Below are 23,542 nucleotides of genomic sequence, written 5' to 3'. Positions count from 1 at the left end.
TAGTCCTTTGTCAAATTTCAGCTAGGAGAAAATGAGTTGGTAGGTAGAGTCCAAATGCCAGCTCTGTCTGTATCACAGGGGTGTAATGAAAATCAAACGAGAATTTGAAAATGCAGAGGAAAACTTACTCCTCCAGTCCCCTCATAAAATTCAAGCGTCCTAGTAATACGGTACACAAAAGCACATGGAAAACCATCAAATTCTATGCACCTGCAAAGAACTGCATTTCGCACTCTTTCTCCAGATAGTATGATCCGAAGGTAACCAATAGGCTATCACTAATAGGCCATAATCATAATATTTGAGTTTCTCAAAATATTATCCATGTTTTTAATCCTTTAAATAACAATCAAAAAGGAAAGCAATCCTAAATCTGGGACAATTTAAGCAAGCAAAATAATTAAAGACAGTAATGAAAACAGATCATTGAAATATTAGGAATTCATGAATCCATACCTACAATAAATATTAAATAAACAAGGGAGCAGGGAGGCTCTCGCTTGCCGTAGAACACCCAAGGCAGACTGATAAACTTACAGGGTGCACCTGACTTGGAAAATCAACATTTTGCAATTATCTTTACTAGCAAATTGGTTCAGGCAAGAATTATCAATGGATGCTAAAGAGGAGACCTGGGTCAGAAACAGGATATTTGCACAGTCTTAAAGTGTCTCCATTGATTACTTATGAATCAGAATCTGCATTTTATCAAGCAGCACCACACCAAGTGTCAAGGCAATCCCAATTTTCATACCACTTGCTGTTACAATCCATATTAGGAACAACCCGACCTAAATTAGGGTCATGAGGGATGCTCCCCCAAAAAACAGCACTCTCAGATATGAAGTAACACAGGAAGCAGCAGATTGTAGGGACTGAAAATGCTGAATAATGAAAAAGTAAACTGCGGTGACACTGTCTACTGAGGATACGTCATTTCACTAGCACTGAAAACGACATGGAGTCTTATTTCTTAGCCAATACCAAATAATTATATGACAAAATAGACCAACTAAGGGACTGCATATATGAGTGTGCCAGTGCTTGTAAGAATACATGAGTTGACAGCACCTCCCTTCCTGCATTGACTCCCTACATCACTGTCATTTTAATGACACAATACAATCCCACGGTCATCTGTAAATAGTCTCACAGGCACTCCTTGGGCAAAAAGGTGGTGTCTCATTCACACACGTCTCTCCTGGACCTATAACTCTGACCCACATTGTGTCAGAGACTTAGAAATGCCCAGAGAAGGAATAAAGGATGAATGAGTGAACGAAGGGTTTTAAGAAATAAAAATGAGGACACATTTTCAACAATTTTCCATAACATAAACCACGCCACATTTCTCATCAATGGTGTTCTATTGTGAACACTGACTCTGGAAGGTAAACCATTAAAGCAGCAGCCATCCCCAGAGGTTCTTTTCATGGTTTAATAATAAACGCTATTAGCTATAAAAATACTAATAATTTTAAAATTCACATGCGCACACACACATGCTCAGGAGCCAATTTGAAGAGACTGGTAAAGATGGACAATTAAAGATCAATAAGATAACTGCCATGGATTGAAATACATCAAATTTGTTCACAACCATACTAAAATAGCACCTTCTTGGTCACCCTTGGAGGAGTAGTGAAACAACTCATTATTTCAAAAATTGGTAAATACAGGGAAAGAATTAAAAGTGCATCTTGCTTCTCCAATACAAACTGTACCACCGGGTGAACCAAATAACAGATGAAGCAAAGTTTCCCTTTACAAAATATTCTGACAAATCAAACGATAGAATTTGGGCTATCATCATTTTGCAACTCCTCATGAATTAAAAAATTCAGGCACTGAGCATCAGCAGCGGCTAACATTACAAAAAACAAGACAACCTGACATTCTAAGCATCTTGAAAAAGAAACATACCCATCAATGATGTAGTCTTGCCCAAACAGCTTCTAAATCTAGCTACCAATTTACCAGAGATACAGGAGACAGAGGAGTATGTTGGACGTCACCACAGAGACACACCATCAGCAATATACAAGCTGTAGGAAGCTCAATGGAATCAGCCACCCAGTTTCTTCGACAAATAAATTGCAAGAAACAAGAGAGAATGAGAGGAAACCTATAAATTATGAGACCTAAGAGACATATCAACTGATTGAAACACACAGATCTTATTTGAATCATAATTTGAACACACACACACGTAAGAAAATTGGGGAAAGTGACATCAGCATCATGGTGGAGTGAGCTATACTGGTGATCTCGCCTCTCCACGACACAATAAAAAAGACATTCATGCTCCAACAGAGGACATCACACAACACAAAAGACATCTGAGAGATCCACACAGCCACACGTCAGAGGGCAGAGAGGCTGGAGCCCCTCTCTGAGGAGGTGGAACGGAGTAAGAGAAAACTTCGCTCCCTCCCCAAAAGACTACAATCCAGGACTGCAGGAGGCCTCCAAGAGGGAAGGAAGGGGGAGGGAGTGCCTGTTAGCGGGAACATCAAAGATCCCTGAGGTCCCTTGCAGCCTAGGGGAAAGCCCCTACCGAAGTGAAAGATAAGGTGGGGGGTGACTTCATCAAGCCAATGCCCCAGGAGAGCAGATAGTAAGGGCAGAGCAAGAAAACCCTGAGAGCACACAGAAGAAAGCGCCCCTCCCCTCCACCCACCCACGCCTGCTCCAGTGCCTGGGATCTTGGATGAAGGCAGAGGGCTCAGAATACATGGCTCTTGACCTCCACCCAGCGGTGACAGGCGGTAACTGGGACCAAATAATACCAGGATGTGAAAGAACAAACCACGCCCTCTAGCAGTATCAAAAATTATATTAAATCTCCAGACCAGAGAGAAAATGACAAGTACCCAGAAATCAGTCCTGAGGACACAGAAATATGTAATCTAAATGACAGAGAATTCAAAATAGCTATCATCAAAAAACTCAAGTTAAAAGAGAATGTAGAGAAACAATTCCACAAGTTCAGGAGCAACTTCACAGAAGAGATTGAAACTGTAAAGAAGAACCAACCAGAAATATTGGAGATGAAAGATGCAATGGGAGAGATAAAACATGGATTCACTGAATGCTCAAGCAGACACCATAGAGGAGCAAATCAGCATAATCGAGGATAGACATGATGAAATGCTCCAGATAGAGGAGAGAGAACTAAGACTAAAAAGAAATGAAGAAAGTCTCTGAGAAATATCCAACTCAGTTAGGAAATGCAACATAAGAATTACAGGTATTCAAGAAGGGGAAGAGAACGAGAATGGAGCAGAAAGCTTGTTCAAAGAAGTAATAGCAGAGAACTTCCCAAACTGGGGAAAGGAGAAGGAAATCCATGTAGGAGAGGCTATCAGACCTCCTAAATATGTCAATGTAAAAAGACCTACTACAAGGCATATAGTAGTGAAACTGGCAAAAGTGAATGAGAAAGAAAAAATACTAAGGTCAGCAAGGCAGAAGAAAATAACCTACAAAGGAACCTCTACCAGGCTTTCGGCGGATTTCTCTGCAGAAACCTTACAGGCTAGGAGAGATTGGAATGACATATTCAAATCTTTGAAGGACAAAAACTTTCAGCCAGGAATACTCTATCCTGCGAAAACATCCTTCAGATATGATGGAGAAATAAAAACTTTCCCAGATAAACAAAAGCTAGGGGAGTTTGTAGCCATGAGACCTCCCCCCACAAGAAATCCTCAAGAAGGCCCTCATACCTGGAAAAACAAAAAAGGGAGAAAAGGGTTACAAAACACGGAGTAAGGAAATAAATAGGTAGACAAAATCAGAAAATTGTAGCTATACATCAGAACAGGTTAGCAAACACTCAAACATAGCATTAAAGATAAAGGGAAGGAAAACACCAAAAACAAAGACAATCTTGTCATTTTATGCACAAACTCACAACACAAGATGGAGTAAGATGTGACAAAAACAACTTAGGAGGGGAGGAGGAAAGGGACTGAACTGGTTTAGTCTAAGGAAATAAGAGGCCATCAGAAAATGGACTATCTTATCCACAAGATTTTGCATACAAACCTCAAGGTACCCACTAAACAAAAAAGCAGAACAGAGACACAGAATAAATAAGAAAACAAACAACGCAACATAAAAAAGCAAATTGAGGATCTGCAAACATTGACTGGATTTGATAATATTGGGGAATTATTGTAAAAAAAATTTCCAGGGACTTCATTTAACCTTATTACAAACTAAGTTAACTGACATATGGGATCTGCTTCAAAGTTACCACGGGGAAAGAGAGTGAGTTTGGAGAGAGATGAAATAAGATCAGCCATAAATCGATAGTTGCTGAAGCTGACTGATGGGTATAAGGTAGTTCCTACTATTCTCTGTGCATCTGTATATGTTTGACAATTTCCACACTAAACAGTTATAAAAAATAATAAAGACAAAAATATAGGTGCCTGGGTCCCACTGCCCTAGAGATTCCAACTTAGGAGCGTGGAGCCCTGGCACCTTGTTCCTAGGCTGTCCAGATGACTCCAATTCACAGCTAGATTGAAAACCATTCCATTAAACTTTAAGCCCTTTGAGAACAGATTCTGTATTTTGTTGACCACTATCCCACCCATTACCTATTGCATAAAACATACTTAAATATTAATTAAATGAATTAACTAAGGTTGGAGCCATTTTCGCACCTTAATTCTCTAAGAAGTGGAATACTCACCTGGAGAGGCCCATGAATCTACCTTCAAATGGAATGCTTATTTTCTAGTAACTACTAGTTGACAGTCTCACAGTTAACAGTATGTCACCACCTTTGTTTTGGCAAGGGCCATGGTACGCTGCTATCCTATGAAAACTGACTCACTTTTCATAATCTGACTCAAAATTATTTTTGTGAGTTTTCTAGTATCCAGATGGAGATGATGAAATATCATCACTCAACTCTCTGACGTCATCCCTAGAGACGGTCTCTTTATTTTTCATTCAGCCCATCAAGTGAATACTTTTCCTCTTCACATTTCCCTCCTAACTAGAGAAACTTATTCATCATACAGTCCTCTGTTTATCTTCTGTTCTTCAAACTTAAGTACAATCATTTTCATATCTTCACTCTAGAAATAGGGGAGAACCCTGAGTAAATGAGAAAGAAATTTTTTAAAGGACTGGTTGTCTTGGAAAAGCATAGAATTTTACCAAAGATAGGACAAAATAATGAAGATTTAAAATGATATGCTCACTTCAAATAATGAAATAAATTTAAAGAAACAAAAAAAAGATTCTGATTTGAAAATGCAGTCTTAGATTTTCACAATTTAGAAGAGAACAGAAACTCTAAAGACCAGGAAACAGATTTTTAAAATACTTTATCAAATTCTATCAACACCTAAATTTTAATTTTTACTAAATCAGGTTTGGGAGATTGTTACTACATTTGTAGCAACTTTTTGCAATCCTACCTCAAATAATCCATAAAAAGAAATGGATAAGCCATGTTACATCTAAGCTCCAACTGAAACACTTGTTTTTTGTGGATACACTCACAGAACTGAACTATTAGTTTAGTTTCTTGAGGACAGTCCAGTCACCAATCTTTACATTGAGAAAAAAAGTACTAATTGCTCCATCTTCTCTCAATAAAACCTAGAAACTGAATTCAGGGCAATTTTTTAAAGATTTGCTTAAACACTCCAAATCTTCCATATTACGTGGGAAGAGAAAGTATCTACGGCTGGATTCCGTATCTCCAGATCAAATGCTGTCAAACCCTATTTGTCACCCCTGTACAAGGATGGGCACGCATTTTCATACACTGTTTTATTTCTTGCCATAAATCACTAAAACTTCTCTGCAGCCCTCCCAACTCTCCTCCAAAAGAAAAAAGCAGAAGACTCCTGAAAGTAATAGACATTAAGAACGATAACAGCGAAATGAGTTTAAACAAGATTTCACTAAATAACAAGTTACAGTTTTTCCAAATAGGTAATTTAAGGTACTGTCTGCCGAGCAGCCCTCTCCTAGAAACTGCTCCCGTCTGGCATCCTCATGGTCATTACAGGAGACGGGGTAGGAGGCGGGAGAGAAGACACGCCAGGTTAGTATGCGGCTGCATCCCTCAGGGAACTGACCGGTCCCAAGGAGGGCACGGGACCCACCCAGGGGCTACAGCCGGGGAGGGCGCCCCAGGCGGAGGGGAGAGCGTGGCGGCAGCACCGTGCATGGCTCTTTAGACAGCGCACTGCCCCGTCCAAAACGAAGGGCAGCCCCTCAGCACCAGCTGACTGCCGGGATTTAGGCATGTCAGACTTCTGATTTTTTTTAGGAGATGCCAGAAATTCGGATTTTTATGTGAAATCTCCCTTTTTAACTGTTCAGAACTAAATCGATTTTTAAAAGCACTGTGAGCAAACAAAGCATGTCTGCAGGCCACTCATTTTTACAAATTGACAGCTATGTGTTTTGCCAAGTAGTAAAAGCTGATCTACAGCAAGGAGGAGACAGAGCCAGCACATGGAGAGAAACATTCAATAGCCTTGGCAGCCTGAGGGGTGCTGGTTCCAGCTGCTCCTGAGTCCCCACTGTATCCTTGGCCTTCCTTGGCTTGGTTCCTCATTTCTCCTCTGAGTCAATGACATACGCTGGTACCCTCCCAGTAAATCCCCCTTTGTGGTGTGAGCTTGGTTACCTTACGTTTCTATCACTTCCAGCCAAGGGAGTCCCAAGTGACTGCACGTACGGCTTTGAAAATACACACAAAATTCACATCCCAGGAATCAGACCAAGACAGGGCCAGGGGAAAAAATATAATAACACAAAAATACTTCATTCTGAAGGGATAAAGCATGAACTCTACACCTAGCAACTCTAGCGGAGGGTGCCTCCAGGGAATTCAAATATTCTGCCCCCTTGTTTGGTTAGGACTTGTCCACAATGAAAGAAACCCCAGTTGAAAGTAGTAGCTTAAGCAAAAAAGTTACGGATTGGCTCACACATCCACATGTCCAGGAATACAGCGCGCTGCAGGGGCTCACATGAAGTCTCCCAAATGCAGGTTTTCTCTCCCCATCCCTAGTCTCTGCCTCTCCAACCTCATCTTCCCCACCCACTGCCGCCTCCCGACCCCAAGCCTCTTCACAGTCAACACTCACAAACTGAATTCCTTCTCTGGAGGGTTTCAGCTTCAGGGTCACTTCTTTTTTTCATTTTTTTTTAAAGATTGGCACCTGAGCTAACATCTGTTGCCAATCTTTTTTTTTTTTTCTGTTCTTCTCCTCCCCAAATCCCCCCAGTACATAGCTGTATATTCTAGTTGTGAGTGCCTCTGTGGCATGTGGGACACCACCTTAGCACAGCTTGATGAGTGGTGCTAGGTCTGCGCCCGGGATCTGAACTGGTGAAACCCTGGGCTGCTGAAGCACAGTGCATGAACTTAACCATTCCGCCATGGGGCCAGCAGGGTCACTTCTTCAGAGAGGTCTTCCTGGACCTCTGCACCCCCACCAGGCCCCTCTCGAGTGGCTGCATCCAGACTTCTGCTTCTTTCACTGCGCTGATCATGCCTTGCAATTCCTTCCTTTTCTACTTACTGAATTTTTGCTTATTTTTTCCACTACAATCAAAGCTCCATGAGGCAGCTATCAGGTCTGCCTTTTTCCCTCTTGTATCCTTGTACTGTAGGAATATTTCCCTATATTATCATATAAATCAGGCTGCAACCTAAATAACATGAATTTTACCCAAACTATGGTCACCACAAAATCTAGAATAAAGTGTAAATTTAACACTTGGCTTCATCCATATCCTATTTCCATTACGTATGGTCAAAAGCCTAAAAAGTTTAAGCCACTATTTCCTTATCTCAAAAGCAAAGTCTGACAACTGGATAAGATTAATTTATATATATACTTATATATATATACACGTGCATATGTGTGTGTGTATGTGTGTGTATATATATATTTTGCTGAGGAAGATTTGTCCTGAGCTAACATCCACTGCAAATCTTCCTCTTTCTGTATGTGAGCCACCACCACAGCATGGCCACTGACAGAGGAGTGATGTCAGTCCCTGCCTGGTAACTGAACCCAGGCCACTGAAGCAGAGCACGCTGAACTTAACCACTAGACCACTGGGGCTGCCCCTAATGTATACTTTTTAAGCTTTGCCAACTTGTCACTAAAGAATCCGAATGTCTTAAAATTGTTAATATTTATCTGAACTTATGTGAGGTTATTGTTATTAGTTATGACATAGGCCCTTAAAACACACATTACCAGACCAACCAGCAAAGTAAGTATATTTATTAAGCAGGTCTCAGAGTAAACAAAAAACTGTAGCCTTCCTGGTTTGGTATTTCAATGAAAATATGCAAAGTCCCTGCAGTTATACCAGAGATGTTTTTTTAAAATTAGAGCAACCTAGTATTTATAAGAATCTCATCATTTCACCCACCGATTTAAGTAAGGATCTCTGAGGGCTGGCCCCGTGGCAGACTGGTTAAGTTTGCACGCTCTGCTTCATCGGCCCAGGGTTTCACCAGTTCGGATGCTGGGCATGGACATGGCACTGCTCATCAGGCCATGGTGAGGCGGCGTCCCACATGCCACAACTAGAAGGACCCACAACTAAAATATACAACTATGCACGAGGGGGTTGGGGGAGGAAGAAGATTGGCAACAGTTGTTAGCAGGTGCCAATCTTAAAATAAATAAATAAGGATCTCTGAGAGGATTTATGATCATTGGGTTAGTAGTCAAGAAGCAATGATTCTTCTGAACGACCATCTCCTATGTGACTTCGCACTCTCAGAAAGGAGCACGGGCCCTTGCAGAGGACAGCAAATGGAATGGCCAGGTGACAGGAATAACATGCAAGTGGCTCTGGGTCCTGCTGGTGGCCGGGCGACAACTCCGTATCGGTTAGCTCACAGTCTCTCAACAGACACACGCTCGCTAGGGCTGCTGCTGAGCCGCTGTTAAATCTATCTACTAAGTGAAGATCCTCCGGCCCGACGTCTCTATTTGGTAAATCTGTATTTTCTTACTGCTTTTCATTAAATGGGGCAGTCCAGTAGTCTCAGTCCTGGCAGGAAACAGCTTGAGTCATCACAGCTCTCCGAGTTTCTCTTTCTATACACTCAGCCTTTCCTACACACACCAACTCAAAGAGGGAAACTCCGTTTTCCCTTCCTCGGGCAGCTGCTATTGTCCTTAGCACCAGGGAATCGGATATTCTCACATTCTCATAAGTGTATGACTCAGTTTCCAGGTCTACAAAAATAAGGAAGTTGAATTAAATGATCTAAGTTCCTTTCCAACTTTTTGCTGTTTTTTTCTGAAATCAGATCTGCAAAACAACTTAAATTAGCCCTCCCGTGTGCCTAAGGAAATTTGTTTTAGGTATTTCTGTTCCCTAACGAATATCTTTATCTATTCCCTGCCCCCCTAAAAAAAGTAAATTAACAAAAACAACCTAAATGATCTCAAACAAAAGACAGAAAGCTCTGCAGTCGCTCATCGCAAGCACCCTACCTCTGGTTGTACGTCTAGCACCGTTATTTCTTCTGCCAGGACTGCCCTTCCTCCTGATGCAGGCTCACCGTAATTAACCCTCACCTTCAACGTTTCCTCTCCCACCTTCCCAGATCCCCTCGCCACAGGTGACCCGCCCAGTCTAAGTGGGCCCCCATGCCTGTCAACACTGCCCCTGGTGCACTGGGGTAAACCAGTGAATTCCTCCCAGATGAGGCCTGTCGCTTCCACCACACTGAGAGTGGCCCGAGCACCTTCGCGTGCCCAGCGTGCCTGGTGCTCAGGAGATGCTCAAACCTGGAGGATGAAAAACCAAGTTCTCCATTTGGGTTGGGAGGCCTCAAGAGAACGAGTGGTAACTGGTAAACTCTGAAAAGTTAATTCACTTATGATGACTTTCCTGAACTACAAAGCGATAAGAAATGGTGGGAGGTAATTTGCAAGCTCTGAATTTTTTTTTTTTTTACATACATAGTTATTTCTGCAATAAAGTCCTTTCCCACCATAGCTCCACTCCCAATGGCATCCACTGATTTCACTGGCCTTGGAGAGGTCTACCAGCTTACAGACTCCAGTTCCCTCGACCTGCAAAGGCAGCCTTGGAGACAGTAGAGCTACTGCATCTCTCGACAGCTGAAGTCAAACTGGGAACTAACACGCATGTTCCTGTTCTGAATGACTTGTCCAAATAAAATCCTGTCTAAAGATGTGCCTCTACTATTTCTTTTCCACAGCATCTACTAGGACATCGCGCACACTCAAACAGAGCTTGTATAACTTGCAAGGTCACTTAACTAGTCACTGGCAGGGCTGAGATTGGGACCCCAGCAGTCTGTCTTCTGCGTCCACACTCTGAGCCGCTACACTTGGCTGCTCCACTTGGGGATTTGAGTGGGGAAGACCTTCAAATATGGTGTGAAATACTGAAATTTATATCAATGACACAGAACTATGGGTCAGAAAGCTCATTAAAGAGACAGAAATGCATAGGAAACCACAGCACAAGTCCTCAAACAAAGACCCGGGAGGAAATGTACAACAAAAGCGGCTATTATCTACCCAAAAGAACTGAAAGTGGGACTTAAATAGATATTTGCACACCCATGTTCACAGCAGCATTATTCACGACAGTCAAAAGGTGGAAGCAACCCAAGTGTCCGCTGATAGACAAACAGACACACAAAATGCCACATATCCATATAATGGAATATTACTCAGCCCTAAAAAGGAGGGAAATTCTGATTTAAGCTCCAACATGGATGAACCTTGAGGACATTAGGCTAAGTGAAATAAGCCAGACACAAAAGGACAAATACTATATGAGTCCACTTAGAAGAGGTACCTGGAATGGTCAAATTCATAGAGATGAAAAGAGGAACGGCGGTTGCCAGGGGCCAGGTTGGCAGAGGACAGGCAGCTAGTGTGTAATGGGCACAGAGTTTCAGAATGTGATGATAAAAACGTTTTGGAGATGGATAGTGTGGTGATGACACAACAATGTGAATGTACTTAATGCCACTGAAAAGCACGCTTAAAAATGGTTAAAATGGTACATTTTATGTTCTATATTTTACCACAACTTTTTAAAAAAGTAATTATATACCAACTACAGTGTGGGAGAGAAGAAAAAACATTCAACTTGAAGTCTGTAGTCAGCCACTAGGAAGCTAACGACCTTGGGTAAGTTACTTTTCTTGGCCTCAGTGTGATCCATAAAATCCACAGGACATCAATATCCTCTAGGCAATTGTGAAGATTAAACTAGAAAAGTCCTCATACCTGGCTCTCAGTAAGTACTTAACAGGTTTTTGACTATCACTCTGATATTCGAGAAAGAAACTGGGCTGGGAGGCAAACCCAAGCTAAGGCAGGATGAGCTGCCAGCCCTTAAAGAAGGAAGAGATAAGGCAAGGGAGATTTCCTCGCTCAGACTCAGCCCCGGGGGACAGCCGTGGTGACACCTGTCCAGAGCACTGCATCAGGAAGGAAGAGGACTGGCTTCGGGACCTGGCTCAGCCACTCGATCACTTCATGTCTAGGCAAGTCCCTTCATCCCACTGGGCCTCGATCCTCCACCCGAAAAACAGCGACAATATTTGCCCAGCCTATCTCACATAGCAACCGGGGAGGAACAAATGGGAAACACACACCAAAGGCTCAGAGAGAGCCTCAGAGAGCATTTTCAACATGGAGACAAAGGTAGGAGTATCATCATCATCAAGAAAGGTCCTTTAGACCCTTCTTTCTTCTCTATCACCCAAAAAGATGCATCGCTCGCCTTCAGAGCCATTACCAATGGGCACTTCAGGACCTGCCCTAACTCTCCCCCAGCAGCTCCTGAACTTTCTCCAACAGAAACGGTCTTTCATTCTCTTCTCTGCTGTGTCAGTGTATGAAGCCTTAGGAACCAGCACCAGGAAGCTGCCACCTCCCAGCCAAGATCTGAGAACCACAGCGCTAAAACAGGATCCACCCCTCCCAGAGAGGGCGGCATACTGCTGAATATCCCTCACCGAGTCACCACCGGAAGGGCGGGCGTCCCCACTTGTCCCTCAGTCCTAGGATCTCACCCCAGCAGAACAGCCTCCATCCCCCAAAATGACTGGCGAACATCAGCTAACTCTTCAAGACACTCCACTTCTTCTAAGAAGGTTCCTCTACCTTCTGGCTTCCTCTGAGACTTGAGTGTACCCAGAGGGCACCACATTTTTACTCATGCCCTGTGCCTCAGGGCCAGGAAGAGATAAGTGTCCTTCCTCCCTCGCCACTGTCACTTTCAATCCAGCATTTCCCTCAGTCCAATTATCTCCTCCCTCCTCTTGCAAAAGCCCTGTATCTTTAAGGCTTGGGGAACACCCTCCTCCCACCTTGCTGCCATCATCTCTGGACCTCCTCACCACTTCCTTCATTTACTGATGGTACTTCCTTCTGGTTCACAGACTTCCTTTCTATCCCATCTTCTGTCGTGCTCCTCAGTGACTTCGATGCTTATATGGATGATCTATCCAAGAGGTTGGCCTCTCTCAAGTCCCTGACCTTCTCTTCTCTGAAACCTTTTTCCTTCATTCCACCTAGTACTGCTATAGTCGTACCCTGAACTTGCTCATCCTCAGAAACAGCTATCTCCTCCAACCTTCCAGCCTCTGCCTCCAGCCTCCTCGTTCACTTGCTCGAACGCCTGCCTAGCGCAATGCTCTGCCTTCTGGAAACTTGCAAGCACAGGCCTTCAGCACTTTCTCTCTGCGCATCGACGCCTCTGGGCTCCACTCCCTCCTCCACCTGCTTGGACCCCACAGTCCCACATTATAAGAGCCCTCTTGCAAATACAGTCACCCCCCTTGCTCCTTTCACTGTTCTTTTCAGCACCTGCACCCAGCAAGCGAATGTTGCTGGAGAGGGAAAGAAAATCATGCAACCAGCCTTATGAAACTTCACATTACATGCATTCACGATCACAAACTAGAAATGGGCATTCACCCTGCACTTCCTAGAAATCTCACTGCGCTCCTCCCCACGCCTTCCCTATGCTCACTCCGACAGATGACCTTACCTCATTTTCCCAAACCGAAGCCATCAAGCACAAACTCCCTCACTGCTCCTCCACCAGACCTACAAACCTACCAGCATCCATGCCCATCTCCTCCTCGAATCCAGGTACATGGGGAGCATGCTCCTGTTCTTAGCAAAGGCCAAGCCCGCCACACAGGCTTTGGACTCCACGCCACCCACACCCCCAGCCCAAGAACATCATTCCAAGAACACTATTTTCTTTTTTCTGCATCATTAATCACTTTACCTTTCTACAGGATCATCCCCAACAGCATACAGACATGTTCTATTTAATCTTCATCCTAAACACACACACCCCTTTGATGCCCATACGTCTCTCTAGTTAGTCACACAATTTCTCTATAGCTCTGGTGGTTATCTACACCGGTGCTTCTCAAACTTTAATGTAGATACAAATTACCTGGGAATCTTGTTAAAATGCACTCTCTGATTCAGTAGGTCTGGCTTGGAGCCCAAGATTCTGGACTGCCAACCTACTCCCACATGATGCTCCTGGCCCAGAGACCCCACCCTGAGTAGCGAGGCCCTGGGTTTCCTTCCCTCACGCCTTCATTTATGAAATCATTCTAATCTGGCTTCCTCCCACAGCATAACTTCATGGAAACTGGTCTTGTCAAGGTCACCAATAAACTCCATGTTGCAAGCTCCAATAAAAACTTTTCTCTTTCTCCTCTCCCATGCCCTCCCCTTCTAAAAATGAGAATGTAGCAACTGTGATAAAACTTTGCCTGCAAGGGGGAAGGCCCCTAGTAGGCCAATTCAAAGGTCACTCCCAGCATCTCCCTCCAGATACCGTCCCTCCTGGCACACAGCACCACACTCTCCCACAGAGCTTGTTCTTTCTCCGGCAGCTCGCTGTCAGCGTCCTTGGCCAGGTCTTCCTCCTTCACCTGGCTTCTACCTGTCAGTACTCCTCAGAGCTCTAGCTTACGCCTTTCTCACCTCTATTACTCTCTCCCTCAGCGAGCTCATCCATTCCAGCAGCTTTCGATGCTGCTCCCAAACTTTTAAAACACAGCCCAGGTCACTCTCCTGACCTCCAGACTCATATTCCTCTACCTAATTGCCACTTCTCCCCATCTGGGTGTCCTGCAAGAATCTCAAACTTAACACTCCCAAAATAGGACTCTTGAGTCTTGCCCACTGAAAATCTGCTCCTTCTCCACTATTGCCCCTCTAGCAGTTACTAAAGTAACTAGTCATATCCAAGTTACTACTGAAGCCAAAACCCTGGGAGGCACCTTTGATCCCATGCCTCTCTCTGGACTCAGTGTATGACCAATTCCACCAATTCTGTCTCCAAAACACATTTCAAATCCCTCCGCCTCTTCCATCTCCTCTGCCACACCCTAGTCCCAGCCACCAGCCATTGCACGGCCATGACTTCCCTGCCTTGTCATTGCCACTTTTGCCCCTCTTCAACCTATTTTCCACACAGTACTGAAAATTTTCTAAAAATGCAAGTCAAGTGCGCTTAAAGCCCTTTAATGGCTCACCACAAATATTCACCTGGCCTAGGAGACCCTACGCTGCCCTTTCCCCAGGCAGCTCTGCCTTCTCTCAGTCCCACGAATAGGCCAAGCACTTTCCTACCTCGGATCCCTTTCACATGCTCTACTCTCTTCTCACATGAAGCAAGAGGAAGCAACCTATAGTCAACAAACTGAAGACCCTTGCGGCTGCCCGGAGCAGAAAGAAAGAGGTGGAGTCTAGTATGAGATGAAACTAGGGAGGAAAGTAAGGGCCAGATCATTTAAGACCCAGGAGGCCCAGGAGCTTAGGGATTTTGGACTTTCTCACCGAGAGCACCAAAAAGCCATCAAAGCGTTTGAAGCAAATGGGTGACGTAACTAGACTTGCATGTTAAAAAGATCATTCCAGCTATAGTGTGGAAAAACAGAGGGGCCCAGAGCAGATGTGGGAGATGCAGCAGGCCAGAGACAATGATGGCCTTAGGGGACAGCAGTGGACACGGGGAAAGTGACTAGATTTTAGAACTATTTGGGAGGTTGTGATACTGTGATTTCTAAGAAAGATATATTTGGTCAGACAGATGACCAAAATACATTTCTCCTATATATTTGGTTTTCGTCTATAGTTTCTGGCTCACAGATCCCAAAACCCTTAGAATTTCCTGGGGTTTTTTTTCGTTCTTCCTGAGTTCCTGAAAACACGTCAAAACCATAGAGGTGAAATAGGTATCTTGTTGTTCATAACAAGCTCGTTCCACCACAACTGGATTTATGCTAAGGAGATGACTTTTGGAAAGCACCTAAGGGTGGGGGCTGGCTGCCAGGGCAACCAACCTTGAATAGAGGTTTGCACATTTCAGTCCCATCCCCGATTTCTGAGGAGGGGAGAGGGGCTGGAGGGGAGGGAAGAGAGGCTGGAGTTTGAATCAATCACCAGTGGCCAATGATTAATCAATCAAGGCCAGGTAATGAGGCCTCCATAAAAACCCAAAAGGAGGAGGTTCAGAGAGCTTGCAGGTTGGGGAACCAGAATACTTCCACGTGCCCCCATGCTGGGCCCCAAACTCCACAAGGACACATGCTCTTTTGTTCGGGACCTTGCCTACGTATCTCTTCATCTGGCTGTTGATGCAGATCCTTTAATATCCTTTGTAATAAATCGGTAATCTAGTGAATAAACAGGTTTCCTGAGTTCTGTGAGCCGCTCCAGCAAATTAAGCACCTAAGCAGGGGGTTGTGAGAAGCTCCAATTTACAGCCTGTCGGTCAGAAGTACAGGTAACAACCTGGTCTTGCAACTGGAGTCTGAAAACCAAGGAGAGGGTCATGGGAACCTCCAATCTGTAGCCGGTCAGTCAGAATCACGGGTAACAACCTGGGCTTGCGATTGGCATCCAAAGTGGAGGGCAGTCTTGTGGGACTGAGCCCTTAACCTGGGGATCTGAGGCTGGCTCCAGGTAGTCAGTGCCAGAATTGAGTTGAATTGTAGGACACCCAGCTGGTGTCAAAGAATTATTTGGTGGTATGGGGAAAACTCCCCCCACACACCCCCCACACTGGAATTGGGTGTAGAACCTTTTTAGAAGTTAAAAAGTGGCAGAGGGGCCAGCCCAGTGGCATAGTGGTTAAGTTCGCGCACTCCACTTTGGCGGCCCAAGGTTCACTGGTTCGGATCCTGGGCACAGACCTACACACCACTCATCAAGCCATGCTGTGGTGGCAACCCACATAGAAGAACTAGAATGACCTACAACGAGGATATACAACTATATACCAGGACTTCGGAGAGAAAAAGAAAAAGAGGAAGATTAGCAACAGGTGTTAGCTCAGGGCCAATCTTCCTCACCAAAAAAAGCATACCTTAAAAAGAATGCAGTGGGATTTACTATAGTAGATACAAGCTCTAAAAAGTAAGTGTACCTGCATTTTAAAAAAATGGCAGAACTCACTGAATGAACAGATATAATTTGAGATTTTAAAAAGGCTTAATATGCAAGTAGGAGCAGAGGTACTATGTTGGCTAAAATTCACTCCTAATAACAGGAGCAGCTAACCCGCAATAAATGACTGACCAGCAATCCCTTCCTGTTTTTATTGGCGGAGGGGTGTGGAAGGAAGGAGGGGGCTGATGGGAGAGGTAGGATGAAAGAAAAGGAAGAGGCTACCTCATAGATTAGGGCAGCGAACGGAAAAGGGCCAGAAATAGGAAGAAAGGAAATGCAAATTGTGCTGACTCTAACAACCTTCAACTGGGTTGGGACGCAGAAAAGCGATTCTCAGAAGACTTCATTTTCTGGCGTTACAATTTAACATGACTTATGAAATCTCTTGTTATCAATACGCTTGATTCAAAGGCTATCTGTTATATGAAAATACTAGAATCACAGAATTTTTAGACATGGCAGGAAACTTAGAGGTCATTTAATCAGGCCTCAGGCTCAGGACTCCTCAACTCTTCTCTCCACCTATAGACACTTTAGAAAAAGTTCATCCGGAAGCTAAGAGAATAAAGCCCTTCTACCCAGGTGGATAATTAAAGTGTATTAGGGTTTCAAAAGAGAAACAAGGAATTGCTAGACAAATAAATATTGTTCAAGGACCTAAAATAATTCGGGGAGCGGGGAGGGCTTAGGTCCTCCAAGATTTTTTCAGCTACTTTGCCAATGAGTTTTCTTTTCAAAAACACACAGATGATTAATGACTATTTTTAAGCTGTTCATCAAGGAGATCATTTTGGCAATAAATTTTTACCAATTTGCTTTAGGGTTCAAAAAAAAAAAAAACTCAGCTGTTCCATTTGGTTTAGAGACCAGTGAGATTTGAATTTCTAATTTCCAAAGCTACTGCATATTTGGCTAATTAATTCTAGCATCTGACAATGAAGACCCAAAAGAAAGAACATAAAGTTTCAAGTATAATATTAAAAGTTCTAGAAAAGTAAAAACTCCAGCTGCATTTTAATCTCCTACCCATACTTCAGTAAGTATATGAAACAAAGATTTTCTTAATAACATCTGGTCTAAACCTTAAAAAGCAGCTCCCCTCCTATAGTCCCCTCCCACATCGTACCAGGTTTGGTCTATGTGTCGGTGGAAGTGATGATATGTCACCAAGATAACACTGTTTCCATCTTGATCATCCTCTTTCTGTCTGTCTCTCTCAGATCACTTGCTCTGGGAGAAAGGTGGCTGCCATGTGAAGAGCCGTATGGACAGGCCCACGTGGTGAGGAACTGAGGCCAACAGCCATGTGAGTGCGCCATTTTGGAAGAAGATTCTCCAAACCCAGTCAAGCCTTCTGATGACTACAACCTCAGGAGAGACCCTGCACCAGGAGCACGCAGCCAAGCTGATCCCAGATACCTGAACTTCAGAAATGTACGATTAATAAATGTGTGTTGTTTTAAGATGCCAAGATTGGGGCGATTTATTGCACAGCAGTAGAAAATTCATTGAAAAGAGAAATTTTAGAGGTAGCCAGCCACAAAGGACCAAACTACTATATTTCCTTCAGCTCATGCCATATCTTAACCAAAATTAAATAGCTTAGAATATTTTGAATCAGACCTAACTTAATATTTTCTATGTCACTTCCCAATCTAGAGGGGCTAAAATGTACTACATATAAATTGCTCACAAAGCGTTAACAAAAGCAACAGCAACAATACACAGTCATGCCTTGCATAATGACATTTCAGTCAATGACAAACCACATACGACGGTGGTCCCACAAGATTAGCACCATAGAGCCTAGTGTGCAGTAGGCAGTACCATCGAGGTTTGCGTAGGTACACTCTATGCTGTTCACACAAAGACGAAATCACCTAACGAAGCACTTCTCAGAACACATCCCCATCATTAAGCAACATGACTGTATTAGCAATTATCAATTAATAGCACCTTTTCCTGCATTTAGATTTCAATTTAAAAAAAAGCAAAAACTCCCCAAAGATACGTCTACGACCATAACAGAGAACACTCAGGAAAATTACAAGCAGTTACCCTTTTTTTAGAGTATCATAAACTTGAAATTGAGAACTCGCTGGCATTTTGTAGTCGCTGTAGTAACCACACATACCTTTCCTCTTTGACACTCAGCTCCCACATTCTCTTCAGCTTTCTTTCTACTCTCACCCATCCAAAAGCTCATACCCTCTTGCCTACTGGCCTACTTTTTGGAAGATCTAAGAGTATGGACACGTATACACCCATATTTGTATTCCTAGGTGCCAAAAGAACTGAGGACCTAAAGGAAACGCCTCATGTCAAATCTCCAAGGCCAGATACTTAGCTGGTATTCGCTGGATCAGCAGGTCTGTGCCAAGCAGACAGCTGATGCTCAATAAATGTTAGTTTCTCTCCACCTCCTTACCCACTCCACCTCCCTCTACTTGATTAGGGAAGAGTTCTATTTTCGCTGGTACTCTGATCTCTTTAATTCAGACATCCCAGCAATACGTATTCACTTTAAAAAAAAAATTCAAGTGTCTTGCATATCTACCAGCAGGGGCTATTTGTTTAGAAGTAACGGGAGCCAATGAAAAATGGGACTCTTTCACATCATCTTGAGAAAAGTTACACTGGAAACCTCAGAAGAGTTCACCAAGATCTCTTCCAACAGTGTAGTTCTGGGTTGTTATATTGTCTCCAAATTTAGCTTTCAGAAAAGGTCTCCAATGATGTTTATAGCTTACATAAATTCCAAGAGTGGATAAGAATTTAGTAACTGAATGCAAAGAGGTATTGTGGGATCGGGTGATGTGGCACAAAGGATTATGTCAACTCTCTAGTTTAAAAATTTCCAGAGTCTGAAGCCATCTTCAGCCAAGGCAGGAACCTTGGAGAATTTAAGGCAAGAATTCAGAACTTTTCCACTGCTTCCACCTTCCACCAAGACCCATTTAGATCCCATTTAAGGCTCTCATTCTTGTTTTCCCATCTTTGTGTGTCTAGGTCCCATATTCCCCAAATATAGCTAATAACTTATACCCCTGCTTTTTTCCCCACAAAATCCTGGGAAGGTTCCACTCCTCAGGCACAGGGAAATCTTGCTGAGATCTCAGATAAGAGCATTTACTGTTCCAATGGGAAAGGAAGGAAAGAGCAGATGTGGTCAGAAGAAAACAGACTAGCTGACACGACTAAAACCATACACCAGGGATGTGTAACCCTGGCCTTATTCCCACTCCTACCTCCATCCCACCCCAACTACTATAAAGAACACCTTAAACACTCCTTATTTAGTTTAATCCTGGCAAGTAGGATAACTATTATCCCCTTTTTACGGCTGTGGACTCCGCCGCACAGAGAGGTGAAAAGCCACGCTCTAAATCACCACTGATCATTTCAGAACCAGCATTAAACCTGGGTCTTCACACCCTGCCCTCCTGTTCTTCCCAATATTCAATGCCACCTTTCATGGTCACCCCATTTCTGAGAACTTCGATATTCTAATTGTATCGCTTCAGGTTTAAGGAACATTAACTTAACCTGTTTCGAGCTGCGACATCCAAGAATCCTGCTGCTTAGGACGTGGGTCATTTACCTATCTAAAAGACACACTACCCCTCTGATACTCAGTGCCCACTATCTATCCCTAAACCTTAACAAAAGGAAAGGAGGTTAGGAAACTAGGACAAAGCAGGAAGGTCACTGTTCTAGAGGGTTGCACTCAAGTCACAGATAACAACTGAACAATCAGCTAAGTCTCTTCCATTGGCAATTCTCAATCAGTCCACCGACGCAAGAACTTCTCCCCAGAAGATTCACCTGATAACAACATCAAAGTTCCAACGTTTCCAGTATTCTCTTGAAAATTAGCACAGAAAGGACACTGCTCAAGCAGTCTGGGCACAGCTATGTCTGCCACTAGCAGTTCCGAAGCAACCACGGCAACTTTAGACTCGTCAGAGGGCAAGAGGAGAGGCGCTGCAGCCTGCGCCAGGCAAAGAGTTCAAGTCCACGGTGCTTTCCAGCAGAAGCCACCTTCGGCACGAGCCCCTATCAGAAAGGAACGGGGGCCGGGGAGCCAAAAAACTTTACGCTCATTTGCAAGACAGCACCGAAAACAATCAGACCAAACAACTTTTGGAACACGGCCCCCAGTTCAGCCCAAGTCCAAGTTCTTAAGGTACTAATAAGTTTTTGCAACACTTGTGGCCTTTACCCTGCCCACAGCGGCCACTCAGGGACTGAGGAAGTGGACCATCCTCGGGCTGGAGGCCCGAAAGGGCAGGAAGTGGAAGCAGAGGCCATTTGTGGGAAAAGGGAAGGAGCGGCGAGAAGGGAGAGGCTGGGGCGCCGCCCCCATCTCCTCAGCCCGGAGCCAGTCTGGGAGGCCCGGGGGCTTTCTCCAGAGGACCGCCCGGAGCCAGGAGGGGCCGCTGCCCCGGCGTCGCCCTCCGCCAGGCTCGGGCGCGACGTGTCCGGCCGCCGGCCACAGCACGGGGCGGCGCACCCTACTTCCCCAGCCCGCGCCCCACCCCGCCCGGGGGGGCCCTGCCAGGGCGCGGACACCCTTACCTGCGACCTGTCCCGCGCCGCCTTGGCCGTCCGCACCAGGCCCGCAGCTCTTAAGCCCGCCCCGCCTTCTCCTTCGCCTGCTCGCGGGGCCGGACCCCAGCCGTCCCCTGCCGATTTGTCATTGAGTAGCCCCGGCTCGCTTCCCCACCCCGAGCGCGCCCCCGGCGTCGCCTAGGCGACCCTGCCTCTCGAGAGCGCGCCCTCTCTTCCGCTCCCGCCCTTCCCTGGAGGCCACGCCCATCGAGAGCCTATTGGCCAATCCAAAGCGGAGCTTCCTGGCCTCGGGAGGCTGGGGGGGAGGCTTCGCCAATGAGAAGCCGCCTCGCGTGGGAGAGGCGGGCTCGGCGTGCCTGCCCCGCCCACCTCCATTTCCTTCTTTTCTCGGCCGGACGCGCTGCACGTGACCGCTGCTGCAGTGGAGGAGGCTGGAGCTGGGCAGGGGACTCTGGGCGTGGGCGGGCGGAGGGCGCTCCCCGGGTGGATTTAGGTCAGGGCGAGGCCAGAGTAGTGGAAAGCAAAAGGGAAGGACGGACCTGATATAGAGAAACCTGGGAAAATCACGATATAGCACGCGGGTGTCGAAGGGTCCAGACGGCTATCGGGACTCCGTCCAGGAGCTCCTAAAGCGGGAGCTCCGCCTGCCGCCACGACTCATTTGGCTAATAACATCCCATTAGCAGTAATGGAGTTACTTGACCAATGCCTAGAAACAACTTGACCCAGGTCACATACAATGGCCAGAATCCTAACCCCAGCGGTAGCCTTGCGGCAGAAAGTGCAGTAGGCAAGCTCGTGGCCAACAGACAGGTTTTTCTCCCACAACCTGACCCTGTCATCGTCCTCCAAAGCCCAGAAACTTATTTTGTATCCAAATAGGGCTTCACCTTGCGTTGATTTTCCTAACTAATCACTCCTTCCTAGAACTGAATCCTCCCCCCAGCCCGCTGCTGTGCCTCCGCAGGATTTGTGGCCCCGTTGACCTCCTCACTCACGTTGTATCGCAATTAATGGTTTAAATGTCCATCTCTGTAATCTCTAGGGAAGGAAACTATCTCTTGTTCAATTTTCTATCCACAGCATCTAGCACCGTGTAATTAATTCTTTCCTTGTTGATAATTATACACTAGGATACATATGTATTATATGAGAGGCTTTGTGTCTTAATTAGATTGCTGTGTCTAGCAACTAACAGGTCCAGGCCCTCCACCAACAGGTGTATCAAAAAACCACAGAAGCTTTACTTTAGTCTTAAGTAACTGGCTTAACAAAAAACATGTAACCAGAAGAATATCCTAGTGAATAAAGAGAGTGTCTTTTTTCCTATGGAGTAAGGATTAAGTGCACAGGTTTGGAATCAGGAAACATGGCTTCAAAGGAGGGCTCTGTCGTACAACTAGCAGTTAATTAGAAAGTCACTTAGCCTCTGTAGGCCTCAGTTTCCCCAGGCGCCCAATGGGAGCAGTACCTCCACACTGTAGGTGTCAAGATTTAAATGCGATTACCTGTAAAGCTCTCAGTACAGCACTAGGAGCTTGATGAGTGCTCAACAAATGTTAGCTTAAACTGTGATTGCCACCAGACACCAAGATGTACACTCAATCGTGCTATAACCAACCCAGGGACAGCGTGCCCTCTCAAGGCCTGTTGTATCTGGGAGTGTGCAACACCACCATAGTGCAACCAGTGCTGTGTGCAGCCTGGTGGAAAGGGCCTGCTCTGGTGATGCTGTTTTATGAGTGCAAGTTTAGACAGGAAAGCTGCCTGCAGCGGCCCACCCAAGGGAAATGAGTAGTTCAGGGAACAGGATCAGGGTCACGGACAGACCAGGTTTCCTGTCCGCACAGCCCCAGGACCCACGGCAGGCACAGGAGGTTTTCTCACCTTTCCTGGGCTGTATAACTGCCATTCCTTTGTATTAGTTAACGGGATGTTACGCAGGATGCACTGGGCTTTTTGAGAAATGCTACACTCATTCTCTGCCTCCAACCCCCACTGCCTGCCTCTAAACCTCAGCCCCTGTACGCTGAGGGATTCTATGAGAACACCAGTAAGATCATCCACTCAGCTCCTGGACATGCCAGGCCCTAGGTGAGTCTGGCAGATGCAGAGGGGAATGGCAGGACCCTTTAGGAGGGGCTGCCTCACCGAGGACACAAGCCCAGGAGAATGCCCCACCAGGGGAAGAGCAGTGGGAGGCCAGCGGCCATGGCTGCCACTGGGATTGCTCATACTAGGTCTCAGGGGATATTCTTGTCTGCTGAGCTTCTCCTGTGGGAATTCTGACTCCCAGCAGAGCCAGGGGCCTAAGCAGCAGGAATACAAAATCCCCAGCAGGACTCTGTAAGGTCCCTCTAACCCACTGCAGCTGTGGAAAGAACATTCTAGACACTCTGCCCTTCAAAAGTATGTACTGAGTATTGTGTGAGTCTGTAGTGCTGTTTGACAGATATTTCCACTTCTCTCTCCTG

At 45.2% G+C, this 23,542-nt stretch overlaps 1 protein-coding gene across 2 annotated transcripts in view; it reads right to left on the bottom strand.

The window, feature by feature from the left end:
• The window catches only part of RALB (RAS like proto-oncogene B), a 44,474-nt gene extending 23,151 nt beyond the window's left edge, over positions 1-21,323 (bottom strand). The window contains exon 1 of one of the 2 annotated variants that reach the window (XM_014858011.3): positions 21,075-21,323. The gene's annotated coding sequence lies outside the window, so the exon portion shown is untranslated. Of the gene's footprint in view, positions 1-20,321; positions 20,996-21,074 lie in introns of those variants that run through there. The other variant, XM_070507493.1, reaches the window with a different exon arrangement.
• Positions 21,324-23,542: the final 2,219 nt, after the last annotated feature.

This window comes from Equus asinus, chromosome 4, assembly GCF_041296235.1.
Source record: "Equus asinus isolate D_3611 breed Donkey chromosome 4, EquAss-T2T_v2, whole genome shotgun sequence".
Classification (NCBI taxonomy): domain Eukaryota; kingdom Metazoa; phylum Chordata; class Mammalia; order Perissodactyla; family Equidae; genus Equus; species Equus asinus.
This window is presented reverse-complemented; position numbering and strand designations above follow the sequence as displayed.